The sequence below is a fragment of the Balaenoptera musculus genome, chromosome 4 (genome assembly GCF_009873245.2).
Source record: "Balaenoptera musculus isolate JJ_BM4_2016_0621 chromosome 4, mBalMus1.pri.v3, whole genome shotgun sequence".
Lineage (NCBI taxonomy): Eukaryota > Metazoa > Chordata > Mammalia > Artiodactyla > Balaenopteridae > Balaenoptera > Balaenoptera musculus.
This window is the reverse complement of record NC_045788.1, coordinates 50,167,876-50,188,806: the sequence shown is the minus strand read 5'-3', so window position 1 is coordinate 50,188,806 and position 20,931 is coordinate 50,167,876. Positions and strand designations below refer to the sequence as shown.

The 20,931-nt window shown below is 40.1% G+C and overlaps 1 protein-coding gene across 4 annotated transcripts in view; it reads right to left on the bottom strand.

The window, feature by feature from the left end:
• The window catches only part of FNDC3B (fibronectin type III domain containing 3B), a 350,696-nt gene that overhangs the window by 105,121 nt on the left and 224,644 nt on the right, over positions 1-20,931 (bottom strand). The window lies entirely within an intron of this gene.

Sequence of the window (20,931 nt, the reverse complement as noted above, 5' to 3'; positions counted from 1 at the left end):
TTCTACCTAATAATTCAGCAGGCAACAGGGAACAGAGAACCCTAAGGAGGAGACAGGGGAGACCAGGGCAACGAGAAGCTGAGAGCAATGAAGAGGTGAGGTTGAAGACAGAGGCCGGTTCATGAAGGGCTGTGAGTTCAGATTTTTTTAATTCAAGTTTTATTCTAAGTTTGATGAGCAACCACTGGAGTGTTAAGTGGAGGGACTGACATACTATTGAGTTTGAAAAGATCTGTTTGGTGTCTGCATGAATAATGGATAATGGAAGCTAAGAGTGGCAGCAGAAAGACCAGTCAGCACATTGCTACACTGGTCCAGGTGAAGGATGGAGCTAGCTGGCCTGGGCTGGGGGTGGTAGTAAAGATGCTAAAAACAGGTCTGGTTTTGGAGGTATAGGTGCTGAAGGGTTGGATATGACGGGCAAGGATGAGGGAATGAGAAGAATCAAGGCTAATTCCTCGTTTGGGGCTTAATCAACTGAAAGGATGATGGTGTTTTTTAATAAGATGGGGAGATGGGCAAGTTTTGGGGCGCAGCAAGAATTGTTTTTGAGATGAAACAGGAAAAGTACTTGGAGCAGGGAGCAGGGAGCATGGGGTGGGAAGGATGTGTAAAAATAGGATAAATTTAATCTGTTTTGCTAAAAGAAACATTTGACTTTCACGACCTGCTTGATGGAATCTAATTTTGAGTCTACAGATTTATTTAACTCTTCAACCAGTTTATGAGCTGTATACCTAGAGATATTATGATTACTAAGACATGTCCTTGACCTCAAGATATTTCAAGTCTGGGGGGGTGAGGGTGGGGGGAGGAATGGAAGCAAACAGGAGATTACAGAGTGACAGGCGCTGTGGTAAAGGCCCTCTAAGAGAGACCGCTCTAGAAGCTTCCTAGGAACCAACACCCAGCTGAGTCCTGTGGGCAAGCAAGCATTTGGAGGTGAAGGGGGAAGTGGACTAGGGGTGAGAGCAGGTTAGTAAGCCCAGCTCTTCACAGGCCGTTCATTCACAATGTTCAGGTCTAATTTCCAAGAATCCGACCTCAGCCCTCACCCCCTTGTCCCGGCCTCCCTCCCGTCATTGTCGCATCCTACTTAGCTCCTTCCCAGCAGTCATGAGAATTGGACATTAATTCTCCTAACTGTTCACTCATTTATTACTTTTCTTTCCTACTAAAATATAAGCTTCAGGAAGGCAGAGACACTAGAGGTCCAGAGCAGATACATTTTCTGTCAATAACCAGATAGTAAATATTTTAAGTTTTGTGGGTCACGTAAGGCCTCTGTCACACAGTCTTCTTTGTTCCTCTAGCCACTTAAAAGTGCAAGCCCCAGCTTAGTGTGTGAGGGACACAAAAAGAGGCCACAGGGCAGGCTGCAGCTCCTGGCCCCACTTCAGGACGTGCTCAACGCTCAGCCCAGAGCGCCTCGCACAGTTCCTGCAGACTCACAGATCCATACATACTTGTTGACTCGGTCAATAAACCAAGCGTGCGTAAAAAATAACAAGAACTTCTAGTTGGCTCCACCCTGAACTTCAAAAGGATCGGTTCTTCGTTCTTTCCCACTGCATTCTGCTTAGTAGAACATGTTTACTTTTATTTTGGTGAGAAAAAGAAAGGGGCTGGTGGCAAAATCATATTTTTAAAAACTGCAACTAAAAGAAAACTCACATTCAAAAGACTAAATGTCCCAAGCTCATTTATAATCATGTATTCATGTTAAGATACAGATAACGGACTATACTCCTAAGTCAAAACATACCCTCACATTTTCTGGGAACTCCTAAGTCAACTGTAAATACTGTGTATCTCAGAAGTTAGTTGCCAGTAAAAAATACATAAGCACAGATGCAATAAATGAACTGGTTCACTTGTTAAAAACAATACTTTCTGAATCACTGGTTATTCCAGAGTTTGAAGCACTCTATGGTTTCAAACACTCACAGAGATACATTCAAACACTAGATACATTCAAACTGCTAGCTGAAGGAGGTCTTTATTGCCTTCTGCCACGACTGACATTTAAAGTGTCTTAGAAGGACAAGAAGCCAGACCCTATCCTTGAGGTAATAAAAGTTTGGACTAGAACAGAGATGATCGCCTATCCAACAAAGAAAGAAGAGAAGAACTGAAGAGCTCTCCAAAGGAAGATCCTCCAGACTATTACTAGACATACGGAATGAAAGAAAGGAGAGTTAAAAAAAAAAAATTTGAAGACCTCCTCCCCACAGCCAGCTTTCAAACACATAAGGATGATAGAAGGAATGGTTATGCTTTTGACAGAAAAAGGAAAAATGGGAAAGGAGGTTGAATTAGAAGGGGTGGGGGGGAGGGAATCTGCTTAAAACTGAAAAAAATGGGTTTCAGGTAAGAGCCAGACATACAAGTGAAAGGCTCTGACTGAGATTAAAAACAACTAAACAGGGCTTCCCTGGTGGCACAGTGGTTAAGAATCCGCCTGCCAATGCAGGGGACACGGCCTCAATCCCTGGTCCAGGAAGATCCCACATGCCGCGGAGCAACTAAGCCCGTGCGCCACAATTACTGAGCCTGCGCTCTAGAGCCTGCGAGCCGCAACTACTGAGCCCACGTGCCACAACTACTGAGCCCATGCGCCTAGAGCCCGTGCTCCGCAACAAGAGGAGCCACCGCAGTGAGAAGCCCGCGCACCGCAACGAAGAGTAGCCCCCGCTCTCCGCAACTAGAGAAAGCCCGCGTGCAGCAACGAAGACCCAACACAGCCAAAAATCAATAAATAAAAATAAATAAAACTAAAACAAAAAACAAAAAAAACCCAACGAAACAACTTCCAAACAGAGGTCAGGATTTGCCTTGTCTGTCTCACTGTAATAACGAAAGCTGCTATTTTCTGAGCACCTAGATATGTGCTGGTCAGGCACCATCACCTTGCTGATTTTTACAGCCTCCTTGGCAAGACGTACATTCTCTGCTCCATTTTACAGCAGGAGGCAGGGCTGCAGTCTATTCTGCACATCACAGTTTCGTCTCCAGTTCGGAGCACAATATCTGCAAGGTGACTTTGTCGACCGAGGAATGAGGTTGAGGGACAAACGAGGAGGTTTCCCCAGGACCACGAGTCTAGTACATGTCCCGAAGCAAGTAGAGCCTCTGGCTGCATTGTGACGAACTAGGAGTCATGAGGGAGAGGGAGAGGGAGAGGGAGAGGGAGAGCAGAGGGCTGGGACTGGCGGGCTGTGTGCACCGAGGTGGGCGGGAGAAAGGAGGTGGCAGCAGGGACCCCCTAAGTCCCATGAGAGGGTTTGTGTTGTTGGGTTTCTTTCTTAAACTCTGAAAAAGCTGTCAAATGAATAGAGCAAAGGCATTTGGATCTGGGGACAAGGCATGTGAGGAAAGGAAGAACAAGAAAAAGTAGGCCATGAATGGAGCCAAACAGACAAAGGATTCTGCGAAGATCAAAAATAAAAAGGGCAGGGCCTGAGGAGGAAAGGCAGTGACAGGACAGTCACTACCCTATTATATCAAGAGAAATGTGGTATCAAAGCCAGACTGGATTCCTTCTTTCTTTCAAGGTTCTGAATTGTGAATACGGAAAAAGAAGAGGAAAATGCATTCACACCACATTTATTTAACGCTTTTCCATTTGTGCTACCGCAGACTAAGAGAAAAAAAGCAAATAAATGCCAGGCACACAATCTGCACAAACAAGAGCGAAAACAAAATTTGTTTAACTGAGCTAAAGTGACAGTTACTTACCACACATAAAATACACTCTTGTGTGAAAGCTCACTTTCTGGTACGAAAATGCCAGAATCCACAGTTCGACTACCTAAATAACTGAGTTAAGTCAGACCTTGGCCTACCTCTCCCTAAGCCAGATTTAACTGCACCTCGGAGGAGTCTATGCACCATTATGACCCTTTCCATAAAACCGAGAGCAGCTCCACAGAGCGCGTTTCGGAGCTGGATCAGGCTTCCGCCTGCTCACGCGCTTTCTTTCTCTCAGTCTCTGTCTCTGTCCCTCTCTCACAGACACACCATGAGTGTGTGCAAAGGAGAAAAAAATCAGACAGCTAACTAATCCCCTCACAAAAATCAGCAAAACAAGAAAGAACGGTTCTGGTGATTTGCCGTTAGGATACCTTTTATATCAAGTTTAAAAAGAAACTACGTCTTGTTTGTTTTTGTCCTCCCCTGACCCCCAAGAATTTGGTGTGTGCCAACTGAACAAGAGATTGTCCAGAAGAGGAAGAAGTGCAAGGCTGTAGGGCAAGGTGCTCTTTCTTCACTATCAGGGCTGCCTTCCTCCTCCCTCTGGTTTTGCAGCAAGTAAATTTATCCAGAGGCAAATCTTATAAGCCAACTTTCTTTCTTCCCACACTGAAGCTGCCATGAGGTGAGCAATCAAATTAAAACCACTTTTCCACCTGCTTCAATTTTGTTTGTGACCGTGGCTGAAGTGGACAGACATGACAACCCACCTTTTACATCACCACCTCCTTAATATTTGAAAGTCTTTTCCCTGCGGTGAAGACTCTCATCAGTAAAAAAGGATTACAGGGCGCTCTCAGACAGCTTTCCAAACAGAGGGGGGCAGGGAGCATTTTATTTTGTAGATATGGACACATTGGGGGTAGGGAATTTCTTGAAAAGGGATTAAGATGGAAGCCTCTTGTTTAAACATGTCCCAATTGAGGTGAAAACTACCCTATTTGGACATGCCAAAAAAAAAAAGGAAGGAGAGATTCAGTTCAGCAACTTATACCCTTCTTCCCTCCTAAACGCACATCTCCACCCAAGAAAATAGAGCATTTTTAGCACAGGGAAGGTTAAAATAAAAATACACTAGCAAAGCAAATACATTTTTTTGAAAAAGGACAAAAAAACCCACAAAGACCCCACGCACGTAGAGGGAATATGTGTCACGTGAAATTTAAACCTTCCACAAATAATGGTTTTCATGTATGCTCCAAAAAGAACTGTAAGTTCACACTGTCTGTAGAACTGTAGGGCCTAAACTAATTAAAATATCTCACTTTATAAACACAACTTACTTCTTTGGCTTGTTTCACTGTTTTCCTTCTTAGAAAAGAAACAGAGCTAGACACTTAGCTGCTAGCTATAGAATGTATTTACGGTTGTGACAGCAGCCCCTTCATTCCAATGAAATGACATCAGCATTATTTTTCTGTAACCCTTCTGTCTAGTTCTCATCCACAGGGTTCATTTACAGATATGCCCAGCATAACATAATATGCTTTCTCAGATTTGCCAAGGAGCTGACTTAGCTACTCTCTTTAAAAATTATATATAATAAACTAAGGGCATGGAAAATATGCGACTTCTGGTCGTGCCCATTTTTAAGGTAAGAGGCTTAAAATCAATAGCAAACCCTCAATATAAGAACTAAATGAACAGAAATAAACAGTACTTTTGGATGAAAAAGAAAAAAAGCGGCTCAATAATAGGGACAAACTGGATATCTAGACAATGCCTACTAATGCTGATGAGAATAAATGAAGGTAAAGGAAAGACAGTTTACGAATGCTTGCTGAATTGCTTTTCCAATCAGAAAAATAAATCTGCTATCTTCATTTTTAAAATATTACTTATCCTGGGGAAAAAAAGAGGAATCAATAATTGCATACGAAAGTTAGATTAACTACCTAACAATCTCCATTTAGTGATTATGATCCACAGTTAGCGGTGTTAAAGACAAACATTAAAAATGTATAAAATCACTAGGAATAAATTCGCATAATATAAAGACAATGCAGTTAATCCCCAAAGACAAATTTGCCAGAAATACCTTCAGATATCAATCATCCTGATGCTAAAAATGCAAAGACAAACATCTTTCTAGCCATTTAGCTGGTTAAGTGGTTACACTATTTGAAATCCTGAAAGACAGACAAGGGAATACCAGACTCCCAACAGTGAAAAGAAAGCAGCAGGTAGGCGAACATACATTGTGGGAAGTTGCCTTCCAGTCTAGGAAAATATTTTCAAGAGCAACATGGGTTCCAGACAGACTCTGGAACCTTAGAGAAAGCAGAAGAGGAGAGATGAATTCCTTTTGCAGCTGGAGTGGCCAGCTGGATAGGAGGGAAGGCCAGAGAATGTAAATGGGACAAGGGAGGCTGATTTCCTCTGAGCTTTTGTTGCTATTTCTGGAATTCAGAAGAAAGAGTGATCTTCTGTCCTAGCCCAAGATCTGAGCAAAGCCCTACTAGGAACATTCATATTAGTTTATCCACAGGCAAAATGGGTCCCATTCGGGCAAAAGCTGTACTACACTTTAGTTAATAAGATACAAAAGTGCGAGGTCTGGGCTTTAATGAAAAGCAAAAGCACCAGATCCGTTACCCTTGCTGAATCCCAGGTCTCAGTTTCTCTCTCAACCTCCTCCTGTGATGCCAACTAAATTGGATTCTACCTAAAATACTAGGAGAGTCTATGCTCACTTCTGTCAAATTCTCTAAGAAAAATTCTCCTGCTTACTTCACAAGGCAAAAATCATATAGACACATGGAACTGGCCAGAAGCAGCTAGCATTTTTAAGAACAGCAAATTATATAGGGATGAAAAACCCACAAAAATGGATAAAGTATGAGGTAGATATGCTTGCCTGGCAAGCCTGACTCTAGTACTAGACCTATTCTTTCCTTCCCTCTGCATGTTTGAACTGTGTCACTGGCTAACTGAACCCTAACCTGTGCCAGATATAGCTCTTTTATTTTGGGGGAAGGCTCAGCTCCATGATTACCCAGAAAGACCCGGTACCCTCCCTGGGTGTGTAACAGGAAAGCAATCGCTTAAACACAGGATAGAACGACTTACAAAGGTAATTAAAGTTTATACCCTACTTTCTGCACTGGCATCTATAAACGTTTCCACAAAATGTTTTTTCATAAAGGTTTCGCATGTCACATTGAAAATTTTTCAAGTAGCTTATTCAATACTTTTGCAAGACTGTTCAACTGATTTTGCAAGGCAGAATCCAGACAGCACAATTTTGTAACACATTAAATCTGAAAGAGAATTTTAATATTTATACCACCTATCGAGCAAGTTCTGAACAGTTTTTACACCCACATTTTTAAATTTGATGTCTCACATGATGAAATTATATGCATTTGGGGTCAAAGAACCCAGTGAAGCTCATCAGCTGATATAGGAATCAAATCCAGTACTAACTTCACGTGCTAGGGCTCTAAATAACTCACCAGAGTTCTGACATATGCAAATAGCATTACTATTCATGGTACAACCTACCTCAGCCAGGAAATCAACAAATGCATATAGTCACCTGGCAGGTAATGTCAATGAGTAAAAGATGGTGGACATATCAGGCAAAAGGGAAGGATAAAGACTGTGGAAAACAGAAAATGCCTTCACCCTATCTAAAGGAGGCAGCTGCTCTGTAGCCAATCAATTATTGCCAAGCAGGATCTAAGGAGTCTCAGGTTGACAGACTGCCATTTTTCCAGAGAATGTGGAAATGAAAACTTTTCTGTGAAATTTCCTGATTTGTAAAAATATATATTTTGAAACATTTTTAATCTATAGAAAAGTGAAGGAACAGTATTATGAGCAGCCATATGCCCTTCACCTACACTGACCAATTATTAACATTTTGCTATACTTGTATGTTCACATTTTCTCTCTCTATACACACACACATGAACACACATTTTTTTTCAGAACTCTTTGAAGTTATTGATCTTATGATAGTTCACCCCAAAAACTTCAGCATGTATTTCCTAAAAACAAGGACCTTCTTGTTGGTGTGATGATGTAACCACAACATCACACCAAGAGATTTAACACTGACAGAATAAAATCTAATCTATATTACATGTTCAAATTTCCCCAGTCATTCCAATATGTCTTTAATGTTCCCCCCCAACCCCCAATCCAGGGTCCAATCAAGGAACATGTGTTGCATTAGTCTCCTCTAATCTAGAACAAAAATCTCCTATATTTTTTGTCTTGCTAAAGTTAACATTTTTGAAGTGTCCAGACCAGTTTTCTTTTTCTTTTTTTTTTTTTAATTATTTTTATTTTTGGCTGCGTTGGGTCTTGGTTGCTGCACATGGGCTTTCTCTAGTTGCAGCAAGCGGGCTCCTCATTGCGGTGGCTTCTCTTTGTTGCAGAGCACGGGCTCTAGGTGCACGGGCTTCAGTAGCTGCAGCATGCGGGCTCTAGAGCGCAGGCTCAGTAGTTGTGGTGCTCGGGCTTAGCTGCTCTGAGGCATGTGGGATCTCCCCGGACCAGGGATCGAACCCCTGTCCCCCGCGCTGGCAGGCGGATTCTTAACCACTGCGCCACCAGGGAAGTCCCCAGACCAGTTTTCTTATAACGTATACAACTATCTGGATTGTGTGACTATTTCCTCATAATTAGATTCAGGCTAAAAATGTTTATCAGGAGCTCTGTATGGATGTACTTCCCATTCCATCACTTAAGGAAGCACACAGTGCCAGTTTGAACCTTCTGGTGATACTCAGCACTTTGATCACTTAGTTCTAGTATTATGTGACATACTTCCCTGTTGTTAAGGCACCCTCTCCCCCTTTCACCTGATGGTTAGAGTAAACACTAATATCTCTGCCAGAAGATATTACTATATTGATACTTGTAAGATGGTGATATTCCTAATTCTATCATTCCTTCTATGTTAATTAGTTCCCTCTCCCACATTAATTATCTATGAAGTCATGGATTATTTTTTCCACTCAATAAAACTTGTCATACTCTTTGCCATCATTCTTTTGAATGCTAAAACTGTCTCAAATATAGCCAGTAGGAGACCCTTCAAGCTGTTTTCTGTGCCCCTTTGTTCATTTCCCTGAGACTTCTGTTTGGAACACCTGTTAAATACTCTGGTTTAAGATCACTTGGCCAACTGTGTGAAAATGTGCAGACTGCAGGTGACAGATTTTATTAGCATTAAGTAGAATTTATCCAAAAGTTTTGGATTTGTCAAAAGCCACTACTACTCAAGAACTTTCTTATTTAAATGTGACTAGGAAGGAAAAAAACCCATCTATTTCTCGTTTCTGTATCTTCTAGAAATTAAAGTTAAAACAAACCAATAACCCAAAGAACCATCCTAAATGACATTTTAAAATACAGCAAACTTGAACTCTAGAAACTCAAACATGAATCATGGTAAACTTTGAGTAGAAAAACATAGAATACATTTGGTTCTTCTTGGATTATATAATTTCTGCTCTCAATTTCATCTGGCCATGTTTTATTTCTTGTTCTTCCTAATCAGCATTTCCTTTAAAACACAGATAATCAAAAGAGACAGCACCATCTGCCCCAATCCAGAAAAGAAAATGGACTGTATTCTAAACGCATCAAACTGAGAAAAAAAACTAAAATGAAAAGTTAGATTGGGCCAGCGAGCAGGAAACATCTACATGGAGAACGCTATCTATGAGAAATTTTTCTCCAGAATTGGGATCATTTTGAGGGCCAGAAGCCCTCTGCTCTTAAAGGTTTTCCTTTTATTCTCCAAAACATGTATAATAGAGCAGACATCCCACAAATCTAAGGTCAATGCGAAAGAAGTCTTAAGTTGTTTACAAGCAAACTAAAGTCATATGGCACTGATCTTGCTATCTCATTCTAAGTCTTTTATAAAATGAAATTATTTGGAATTAAAAATTTTCAGTTTTCTGTATAAAATAAAGGACTCTCTTGAGCCACGCAGATGACATCTCTGTTGTCCAAATGGGCTGCCCTTGTTGTTCAAAACAGGAAAGTCATGGGCCTATTAATAATGTGTGCTGCATGTATATTTAAAAATCAGTTAAAAGGTCTGAGAACTGGAATATTACATTTATACCCCAAACCAGCTCAATAAATGGCACACTTTACCAGCCACGTTTTAAAGTCTGCAGATGATAAATCATGCTCACCTGGGCTCCATATCCTAACAGCTGAGGTATATAACTCCTGGACTACAGTGAGCTCATCAGGCTCCCGGGGAAAACCCATGAGCAAAAGTAGCCATTTGGGTCATGTATCAAACTGGACAAGAAATAAAAATGCTCAAGATGAAAATATAAAAGATAGCACAGAAGAAAAGAAAAACAGAAGAGGTGACAAAAAAGAGAAAAGAAAAAGAGGGGCAGCAAAAGAGGAATGAGTGACAGAGATAAAAAGATTTCAAATATGGCTCTCAGCAATTACATTGACAATTTTTTATCCAGCTAATTGATTTTAAAATAATTTCCTAGAGCTTATAGTGATAAAATTTCTATTACAAGACATCAAAATGTAAAAGGTTAATTTGTGAGAAACCTTTTAGTTACCCAAGGGTGAAAGGACAGTACAGAGTCTATTCCTTCCCTCCTGGTCCAGCTCTCTCTTCTCATCCTTCATGCCTCTGCTGAGTGATCAATTCTTCCAGGCAGTGTTGCCTTTATCACCCACCACCTGCAATGGTCCTCTTTGTAGGATCTCCCCTAACATCCCATCCTCCTCTCCATATTTAAGTATATATCCCACTGCATGTTCTTGTTCACAGTACAGTTGACCCTTGAATAACGTGGGGATTAGCAGGGCTGACCTTTCCTTTAGTTGAAAATGCATGTATAACTTATAGTCATCACTCCATAAATGCAGTTCCTCCATCAACGCAGATTCAAGCAACCACAGATCGTGTAGTACTATAGTATTTATAGTATTTACTACTGAAAAAAATCCGGACCTGAGAAGTTCAAACCTTGTTCAAGGGTCAACTGTATAGCCTCCGCCTCTCCAAAAATGGCAAGGGTAAGCTTCATGAGTACAGGAATCACATCACTGCTATGTGTCATTGATCCCCCAGTACCTAGTACCTGCGCAGGAGTATGTCTTGAATGTATGACTGAATAAATGGTCAGAGACCACTTACGCACAAATGCACCTACTGTGCTTTTATTCTCTGAATATTTAGAAACAAGCACATGACAGACGTCATGGTGGAGATAGTTAAAAGGGATGACATCTTGATAGATCACGATATTACATCAAATAACACATTATGATAAACCTGTGTCAAAGATCTATACACATCTCCATTTTTGTACAGGAATTCAGTATGCACATATTAATTAATTCAGTAAGAATTCTAAATTTGATGCAGATTAGAAATATTTCTACAGCCAAAGCTAACCGTCTGCCTGGCAAAAAAAAACCCTCAGTAAAGCCATCAGGCTTGCTGTGATGATAAAAATGCAACTGAGCATGTTAACTAATTAAGCAATTGAGAATTCCTGGATCTCGCTCTGGATAGTATCCTGAAGAAGAATGGAGCATTTTACCTACTAGTGGTAACCTTTTAATCTGCTACATACTAATCTCATTTCAGAAAATTAAATCAGAATGCACAAAGTTGTTTTTAGAGGCTAAAACGCCTTGGTTTTCTTTAGCCAAGTTAGTTGTTTTCCAGCTTCCCTGTTCCACAATAGTTTTTTTGTGTGTACAAATCATGCATCTCTAAAGAACCATTTGAGATGACTCTATTATGCCTATTTACTGATTAATTACTCAGCCAAACAGTAAAGTCTGACCTGTAAAAGTATTTGCAGGTCTCCCTTTTTGCAATCTTAATGCATGCTTCCAACTGTCCTGACTACCCTTTCTCCTTTCTGCCTTGGAGTATGTGACTGTCTGGTTGCCTTTCTTCCCATAATTAACAGTCTTTCAATTGCAATCCCAGTGAATGAAAAACTTGGCATTTTCCATTGAGTGATCTCCTTCTTTGCACTGCCCTCTATCCCAGGCCCACAAAGTCACACTTGGAGTTTACTGTGGACTCGGTCTTTATGGCTTACTACCTATAGTAAGCAGTCTAGCAGTTAGAAACTTTGAGTAAAACACTGCCATTGGCTCAAAACTTCCAAGCAAGAGTCTATTTACCCTCTAGCAAAAGACTAATTTAGAATGCTTTGACCCTGCTGGCAACAGCAATTCAACTCACCCATTCCTTCGAAGCTTTCCTAATAACTTCCCAAACAACACTCTACAACTAAGAGTCAAACAAAAAGATGCCCTAAGAGATAGTAACCGGAATGGTGTATACGGTGTATACAACAGTTCCATCTTATTCCTCCAAAGCAAAAGATGTCTCTTTTCACTTGCAAATTCACCATATGGAATGAAAACACAGTTGGGTATTAAGTTTTAGGTTTTAAAGAAGGAAAGTGTGGTTTTTTTCCTATCAATGTGCCCACCAGAATAAAATTGTACTAAAATATTCTGAATACACGGAGCAATTTGAAGAATTATAAACTACAGTATATCACTTATAATTAGATAGCCCTCTGTAATGTATTGTTATGGGCTGAATTGTATTCCCCTCAAAATCCATATATTAAAGTCTTAACCCCAAGTACCTCAGATTTGACTGTATTTGGAGATAGTGTCTTTATGAGGTAATTAAGTTAAAATAAGGTCATTATGGTGGACCCTATGTGACTAATAAGAAGAGGAAACTTAGACACAGACACATATAGAGGGAAGGTGATGTGAAGACAAAGGGAAAAATCAGCCATCCACAAGCCAAGGAGAGAAACCTGGAACAAATCCTTCCCTCATGGTCCTCAGAAGGAATCAACCTTGCAGACACTTTGATCTCAGATTTCTAGCCTTCAGATCTCAGATTTCTAGCCTTCAGAAACTATGAGAAAGTTAAGTATCTGTTACTTAAGCCACCCAGTTTGTGGTACTTTGTTATGGCAGCCCTAGTAATCTAATAAGTGTATCATATATGAAAATATTCAGTATTATTATACCCATTTACGAGATATGGATCCTACAAACTAGGAATTTTCAGAATTTGGTCAAGATCACACAAGGCAAATCTAGAAGAACCCAGTATTAACCCCAGGTCTTCTAATTCTTGGCCTAATTCTTTTTCTTCTTAGGGAGACTCCAAAACCTCCTTTCACCCTGCCATCCCCTCCACCTAAGGGAACAAGGGAAGGGTAGGGAGAACAATTTTACTTATGATAGATGTATAAACCTATCAGCTTGAAGGGACTGCTAAACTACTTGGTTCAGTACAAAATAATTACAGTGGAAGTTAAAATGTGTTTATACTACTTGCTTTATAAGAGGTCATATCCAATTACAGAAGGCCAATTTAGAAGTCCAAAAAAGAAGCGACTGAAAATCATTTGAAAAGTTGATCCAAAAAAAGACCACTTCCTATGACAATTCTACTATTTCGTGCCAATGCATCAGTAACACAATACGCTCTCCCCTTTCTCCCCACGTATAGAAATATATCATTCAGGATGTTTTGAGGCTAGAATACTATTATGCAGTAATTGCTTCCAAAACACATGTTACAATATTTTTGCAGCTGACTGTGGCTTTACAGAAGCAGCGCATACTGGCTCCAAAAGAACAGAGACTATGACGGACCATAAACTACAGCTGTTTGCTGTGCGGCACCACCTGAAATATCTGTGTGTTGTTTTCTTCCCAACCAGCTAGTACAGAGTGTATCCAGACGACTCACTTATTTATGGCTCCAGCTGTTTTTCTGTATTTTCAGACATTCTGCAATGGCTTGAGTAAAGCAGCCATTTTTCTGAAGTCTTTCAGTAAGGATAAAGAACTGCTAAGAGTATAGTGGGTACTAATTCTGTCCTTAGATAAAGTAACAGCCATTAAGGCATAAATTAATATCTTTAAATTAGTAGAATAAAGGTCCTAGTTTGACCTTCTTAACAGTTACTGAGCAGAAGCCTCACAAACACTTTCCTTTGTGTAGGAGACACCAATCTACCAGGAAGTGCAGGAAAGTGAGTTTCTGGGGAGCTTACAGTTGCTCTACGCACATACAAGACGCCCATATAACAATGAGCCAGAACAAAGAGGGAGGAGGACATGGGGAAAGCGGGGCAGTGGGCTGTGATTAGGCGGTACAGCAGTTGAAGGCGGCTGGTCCAGGTGACTTGTCTGACTGCAAAACAAAAGAATTTCTAACGAAAGCGACACAGAAAAAGAGCTGCGGAAACTGACTGGCAAGTTTCTTTAAGCCGCAAGCGGATGAACTGTTTAGCTGTAATTACTGTGAACTAGTCTTCATCATAATGTAATTATACTACATTATTGTGCTATTGTGAACTAGTCTTCATGTCTACATTTTGAATGAAATTTACAAGTCTTATTCTCTCCTATCTACTGAGCTTCTCATAGTACATTATTAAATAGTGGTTACTGAAATGCAATTGAGTAAGAAATTGCACGACCAGAATTATAAATGCTTCCATCTAAGTGAGTGACCTATTAAGGCTCATCATTTACAACAATTAAAGTATCACACTGACTAGGGTTATATTCCAGCAGGATAAAGCGAAATGAACTAGAGAAAAAGCAAATAGGTTCTGCGCAGATTTGGCTTTAAAGCTACCTAAGATTGTGAAATTATAAGCATTCCATCTGCTCACCAGCTGTGGTCTCTAATCCTCTTTAATAACTTCAGCTTGCACGACTCCATGAGAACCCAGGCGTCTTCCAAATTTCACTTTACATTAGTTGCCAGGATTGATTTTTAGACACCAGCCTCCAGTGAAAGCAGCATAAAGTTGATTTCGCTGGCAGGTGTTAATTTTCAGAAGAGTGAAAGGAAGTGGGAAGAGAGACTGAGAATGGAAAGAAAGAAATTAGGGAGGTTCCAAGATCATCACATTGAGTTCTGAGGGTCCTATGCTCTCTAGCAAAGCCCAAAAGCTCAAGTTAAGAATATTCACCTGAAATGTGAAATTAAAAATTCCCTAAAACTTGTCAAAGGCAACATCTAAAATAAAGATTATATCCAGCTGTCCCTAGAATGAGGTTATATCTTCTGGAGAAGTCAGTCCTTTTCCCCACTGCAATCCGTGACTTCTGCCTTTTGGTCACTGTAGAGATAGGGTCACAGCACTGTGAACTGTTCCCCACTGTAACAAAGCTCAGCTACTTTTTCCGTAAGGTATCTTTTTTGTTTTCACTGAAGTTGATTTACAATATTATATTAATTTCAGGCGTATAGCATAGTGATTCAGTATTTTTACAGATTATACTCCATTAAAAGTTATTACAAGATAATGGCTATAACTCCCTGTGCTATACATAATATCCTTGTTGCTTATCTATTTTATACATAGAAGTTTGTATCTCTTAATCCCATACCCCTGTCTTGCCCCTCCCCGCTTCCCTCTCCTCACTGGTAGCCATTAGTTTGTTTTCTCTATAAGGTACACAGGGCAGTTTCCAGCCAGGCTCCTTACAGGTGGTCACCATCGCTTAATTCAGGAATAGTAAAGGTGTGTTATTAAAGAAAATACCCAAATGTTACTAAAGTTGCAAGCAGGTCTCACAGTAATATGTTTTATTACTTTTATAGTCAAATATCTTTCCGACTCCCACCCTCACACAGTCACTGTAGAGAAAGTAAAGAGAAGAAATGATTCCTTTCTAACTCAAGCTTGGCAACAACCTGATTTCCAGGCAAACACAGGCTTACAACATCTCCTGCATCATTAGCTCAGACTGCTGAAATTTTTTGAGAAAAGCTGGAATTAGGGGTCTATGCTTAAGCCCAGTAGTGATCTGCACCCCAGTGACAATATCACAAGCACTAGGATTTGTTTCCTACTCAGATGTGTTCTGCCAGAACAAGCTTATCTTCTAGGCTACAAATCACAGAGGCTTCCTTTCTTAGAATGCAATCTTTAAGGGGCTCTCTAAACCAAGATGACAGAATCCACCCTTGTTCCAAAATGTCAATGTATCAATATCGTCTGGTAGAGAATGCTTTCATATGTGGATAGAATCTCCATTTAATAATTCTCAAAGAAGAATCTGTTGTTCTGTCTCTCATTCTATTAACATTTAGAAGGTGATGGAGCCCCATTTTTATTTCTGGCACAGACCTGAAGTTTACTTAAGAACTCCCTCCTAAGAGCATGGTGACCAGTCGAGTTAGCCCTGGCTGGAAGAGCCAAGTGGGAGCAAATAGGCAAACAGTCCCTAGTACTAGTACAAAGTGGCCAAAAAGTCAGGTTTCACGACGTTTCCCAACAATCAGAAGAGAATATTTTCATCTCATCTTTCAACAGAATAAGAGCATACAAAACCATTCTGAGTGCCAAAGGTAATGAGTAATACAAAAGTTATTTTATCGTTTTTTAAAATGCTCTAATATAAAAGCACTAAGAGAATCAGACTACTAGGGGCTGTTGTCTGAAAAACATCCCCAAGCTATGGGAGAAATCAATAGTTTAAAACTAAAGATTGAATCAGATTCCATGTTAAAACCTGTTCTAATATTCCAAAATGCCTTTATTGCCATGCAGTCAAGAGTATCCAAGTGAAGTTTTAATTCCATGAAATTTATATTTATTCAATGTAAATTGGATAGGGGAAAACACAAAGTCCAGATTCTGCCTAAGGGTAAACAAGCTAATGGTAACAGAAATAATACTGGACTGCCAAAAGTGACTCTGCAACCACCAAAAAAGGCTAATTCCTACTGCACACAAATGGGGGAAACAGTGGTCAAAGTTTATAACATTTATTCGGTGGGAAGGAAATATAAGACTTCATTTATAGGGAAGTCCTTCATCTGTGAGGATGAAATGAGCTCAGCAAAAAATTCTTACCTGGCAGTTCAGTTCCTCAAAAAAACCTTTTGTGCTCCGTACTGTGCAATTCTGGCATACAAACATGCGTGATAACTATCTGGTAACTCTTTCCAACTGCAATGGAATTCTGTATTTTAACCCAAGCCTTATAAAATGAAATTTTTTTAATAGAAAAATAAATTCAGCAATTCATATTGTCTATAAAAACGTTTGGAAGTCCCTTTGAATGAGCTCTGCACTTGAACCTCTGACAAGCCTAATCTGTTTCCAATACATTCAAGGGGTGAACTCTGGTGGGACAATACAGACAGCACACATATCCAAGAACAAACAGGATGAGGTCAGTTAGTGCCACGAAGAACACGTTTTAAAGGGTGATATGATGGAGTAGTCTGAGAAGGCCTCTGACTGAAGCATTTGGGCTGCTCCAGGAAAGATGAGGAGGACCCTACCATACAAAGAGCGAGAGAACTTTGGAGGCAGAGGTAACAGAAAGAGTGAAGGCAGGAAGGGCCTGGCATCGTAGAGGACTGGAAAGGAAGCCTGCGTCCAGAGCACAGGGAGCTGGAGCAGGGCTGGGAGGAGCTGAGGCAGCAGTCAGCTGACACAGACTGTGTCACCGGGGGAAAGAGTCTGTACTGTAGGCTAAGTTCGAAAGAAAAACGTGGAGAGTTTTAACAAGATCACCTGGCTGCTGTGTGGAGAATGAATTGTGAGGGAACAAAGGTTAAAGGAGAGAGACTAGCTAAGGGGACAAAATCTCTATGAAAGTATACATGCACACACACATTAAAAAGTAAGCACTGATAAGGGAAATCTCTATACCTTCTCAATTTTGCCATGAACCTAGAACTGCTCTAAAAAAAATTGTCTTAAAATAAAAACAAGCGCTACAATAATACTGGAAATTAGGAGGAGAGTCACATTTAATGAGATATGTTTTGGATATACAGAAATTTATCACAATAATTTTCTAGATCTAGGTTTTAGTACATGATATTAATATCCAAGAAGAGTTGCCACTGAAGTGACCAAGAACATGTATTTGATGAAACGTCTAATGGAAGAGCATAGGTTTGTACCATGCTTGCTCTACAATCTAAAGAATCCAGAACATGAGGTTGTGGATCATGATATGCACTCTTCCCTGTAGTCTGAAGCTATCCTTGTTTCAAACACTGCTGATCAGAGATATATTGTAATGTAGGCCGTAACATCATTCTAGACAGCAAGTAATACCAAAAGCAGTAAGTCATAGTCTCTACATTTCAGATTTCAACGTATTTCCATGAATGTTGTGACTCACAAAAAAAAAAGCGAAATTCTACTAAATGGAAAACGTATTGCAGTCTCTAGAGCTGTTCTCAAACAGTAAAACAATTTACCAGACATACTTAAACAGTTCTTCCCAAAGCCCTTTATTTTCCTCATTTAAATTGGTTCCAAAATGAACTGGCAAGGGCATAGTATACGCTGTAAGTGATTGATACTCTTATGGAAAAAACACGTAAATAGCTAAAACTAAAGGCTCATGACTATGGGTACAGTTAAATGGCTTAAATGAGACAGAGTTAATGTTTTAAATTCATTGAAAATAAGACCGGGGAAGCTATTCAAGAAAGGTAACATGATGTGATCCCCTCAGTTTCTTTCTCCCCTCATAAGGTCCTAGCAATATCACAAGAGTTGATTATATGGCTAAACTAGCACATCTAGTGGCTCGAACATAAGGAAGACTGTGATCCGCATGATTAGTACTTTATCCTCCATATCACGGCACCTGTACCTGCTGTCTTTTTTTTTTTTTTTTAATAAATTTATTTATTTATTTTTGGCTGCGCTGGGCCTTTGTTGCCGCACGTGGGCTTTCTTTAGTTGCGGTGAGTGGGGGCTACTCTTCCTTGCGGTGTGCGGGCTTTCTCATTGCGGTGGCTTCTCTTGTTGCAGAGCAGGGGCTGTAGGCACGTGGGCTTCAGTACTTGTGGCTGGCGGGCTCTAGAGCGCAGGCTCAGTAGTTGTGGTGCACAGGCTTAGCTGCTCCGCAGCATGTGAGATCTTCCCGGACCAGGGCTCGAACCCGCGTCCCCCGCATTGGCAGGCGGAGCGCCACCAGGGAAGTCCCCCTGCTCCCTGCTGTCTTTTTTTCATTTACCATCTTGGCTGATACTATATAATCCAGCTGAGTTCTCACGTTTGGCTAAAACTTTTTTTTCCCTACTTTTTCTTTCATCTTCACTTACACAACCTGGGCTCTGTACCTCAACTTTATTACTCTCATCAATGAGATATAAACAGATACAGTTCTGACTAATTTGTTCATCCAAGCAATAATTTGCTGATGTTCATACAGTGATATAAACTTAACTTTGATATATATTTCCTACCAAGTTTCACAGAATCACAGAATTCTGTTAGAGGAAAGAATCTTAACTGATTTCCAGTACTATCTTGTATTGTATGTACTTAAAATCTTCCGTGTCTATTTTAGGCATAACACCCACACGAGGGTAAAAAAGGAAATCTGTAAGACACAAGTTTCATTACACAGGCAATAATTATTAAAAACATGGCAAGGCAGATAAGAGGGTTTAGAATTTATCGCTCATATGATACCTTGGGGTCCTTATAACTCTTCTTCAAAATTAAACTAATTATTAGACCTCACCTAGATATAACCATCAAGGAAAGGACACGTAACCAATCCATAGCATTAGCAATCCAGTCAACATCTAACAAGCATCAGCTTTTATGGAATTTTCTTGGGGGAGTTTTATAATGATTGTTAATCATTATAGAATCATTAGATTCATAAAGAATTAATTATTCTGACAGCCTTCTTAGTCTTACCTCATGCTAGCTGAAAACTACCTCAGTTTCCTTTTTGAAGAAAATATATGTTCCAAATTAAGACAGGTTCCTTTCACTTCTTTTTGGAAAATGCTATTAACTCTAAAAGGAATTATACAGATCCTTATATTTAACTTCCATTTATATGTCCTGAAAATACATATCCACCATTTACATGCATATACACGCACATATCCACGTGACAACTCATTCCAATTTCCAGAGTTAATATGAACAATTACAGCATTCAACTTTCTGACTTGCCTCAACTAGCTTATTAATTAACTGTGCAGAGACTTCCCTGTGCAAACTGCTACCATGAAGAGAAGACGCAGCTCTGGTAAGTGATTCTTGGCCTACGTTATCAGAGACAGATACTCAGAGCTGCTCTTAGACATTTATACTAAACCGTAACACACTGAAAAAGTTGTGGTGGATGCTGAGGAAGGTGAACGAATACTTCAATCAGACCTAAACGCCATGAAGGGTAATGAGCTGGTTCTGACCAGGTTACTACAATGCGGACACTGGAAGTAGCATGGGTTAGGCTGAAAATGGCCCCCAAAGGATATCCATATCCTAATCTCTGGAACCTGTGAATGTTACCTTTCATGGCAAAGTCTTCAGACATGCGATTAAGTTAAGGATTCTGAGACGGGAAGACTGTCCTGAATTATCTGAGTGGGCCTTAAATGAAATCACATGTATTCTTACAAGAAGGAAGCAAAGTAAGATTTGACATGCACAGAGGACAACGCAATGTGAAGATGGAGCAGAGAGAGATTTGAAGACACTGGTCTTCAAGATGGGAGTGATGCAGCCACAAGCAAAGGGAATGATGGCATCCCCTGGCTGGAAGAGATAAAAAGAAAACAGATTCTTCCCTAGAGCCTCTGGAGGGAGCATTACCCTGCCAACACCTTGAATCCAACCCAGTGACACCTGATTTCAGACTTCTGACCTCTGAAATCGTTATCTTCAGATTCCCTCCAGAGCCTCGAGAGAATAAATTTCTGTTGTTTTAAATCACTGACTTCGTGGTAATTTGTTAGTTACAGCCCGTCAGAGGTGTGCTCCATTGAGCTAACCTCTTCATGGACAACAGTAACTTCAATACGAACAGAGAGAGAGAGCAAAGAAAATAAAACCAAATTAAATGAACTGAGTTCATACTACATGCCAGGACTGTGTCAGAGTTTATCACAAACTTTTATTTTTAATCCATTCTCCTACTAATATGGAACTGAAATTTGCTGAATTAGGGGGGGGGGGTCTGACAACAACAGATTAGGTATTACCCCAAATTTAGCATAGGGACAAAAAAAAGATTGACTGTATTGGCATTTACCCCTGCTCAGATGCCGTTTCCTGGTCAAATAAATTAATGTCAATCTTTCGATTTCCCGTTTTTCCCATCTTGTGCATGAAAATGATTTAAAAAATGCTGAGGGAACACCTGCTCACA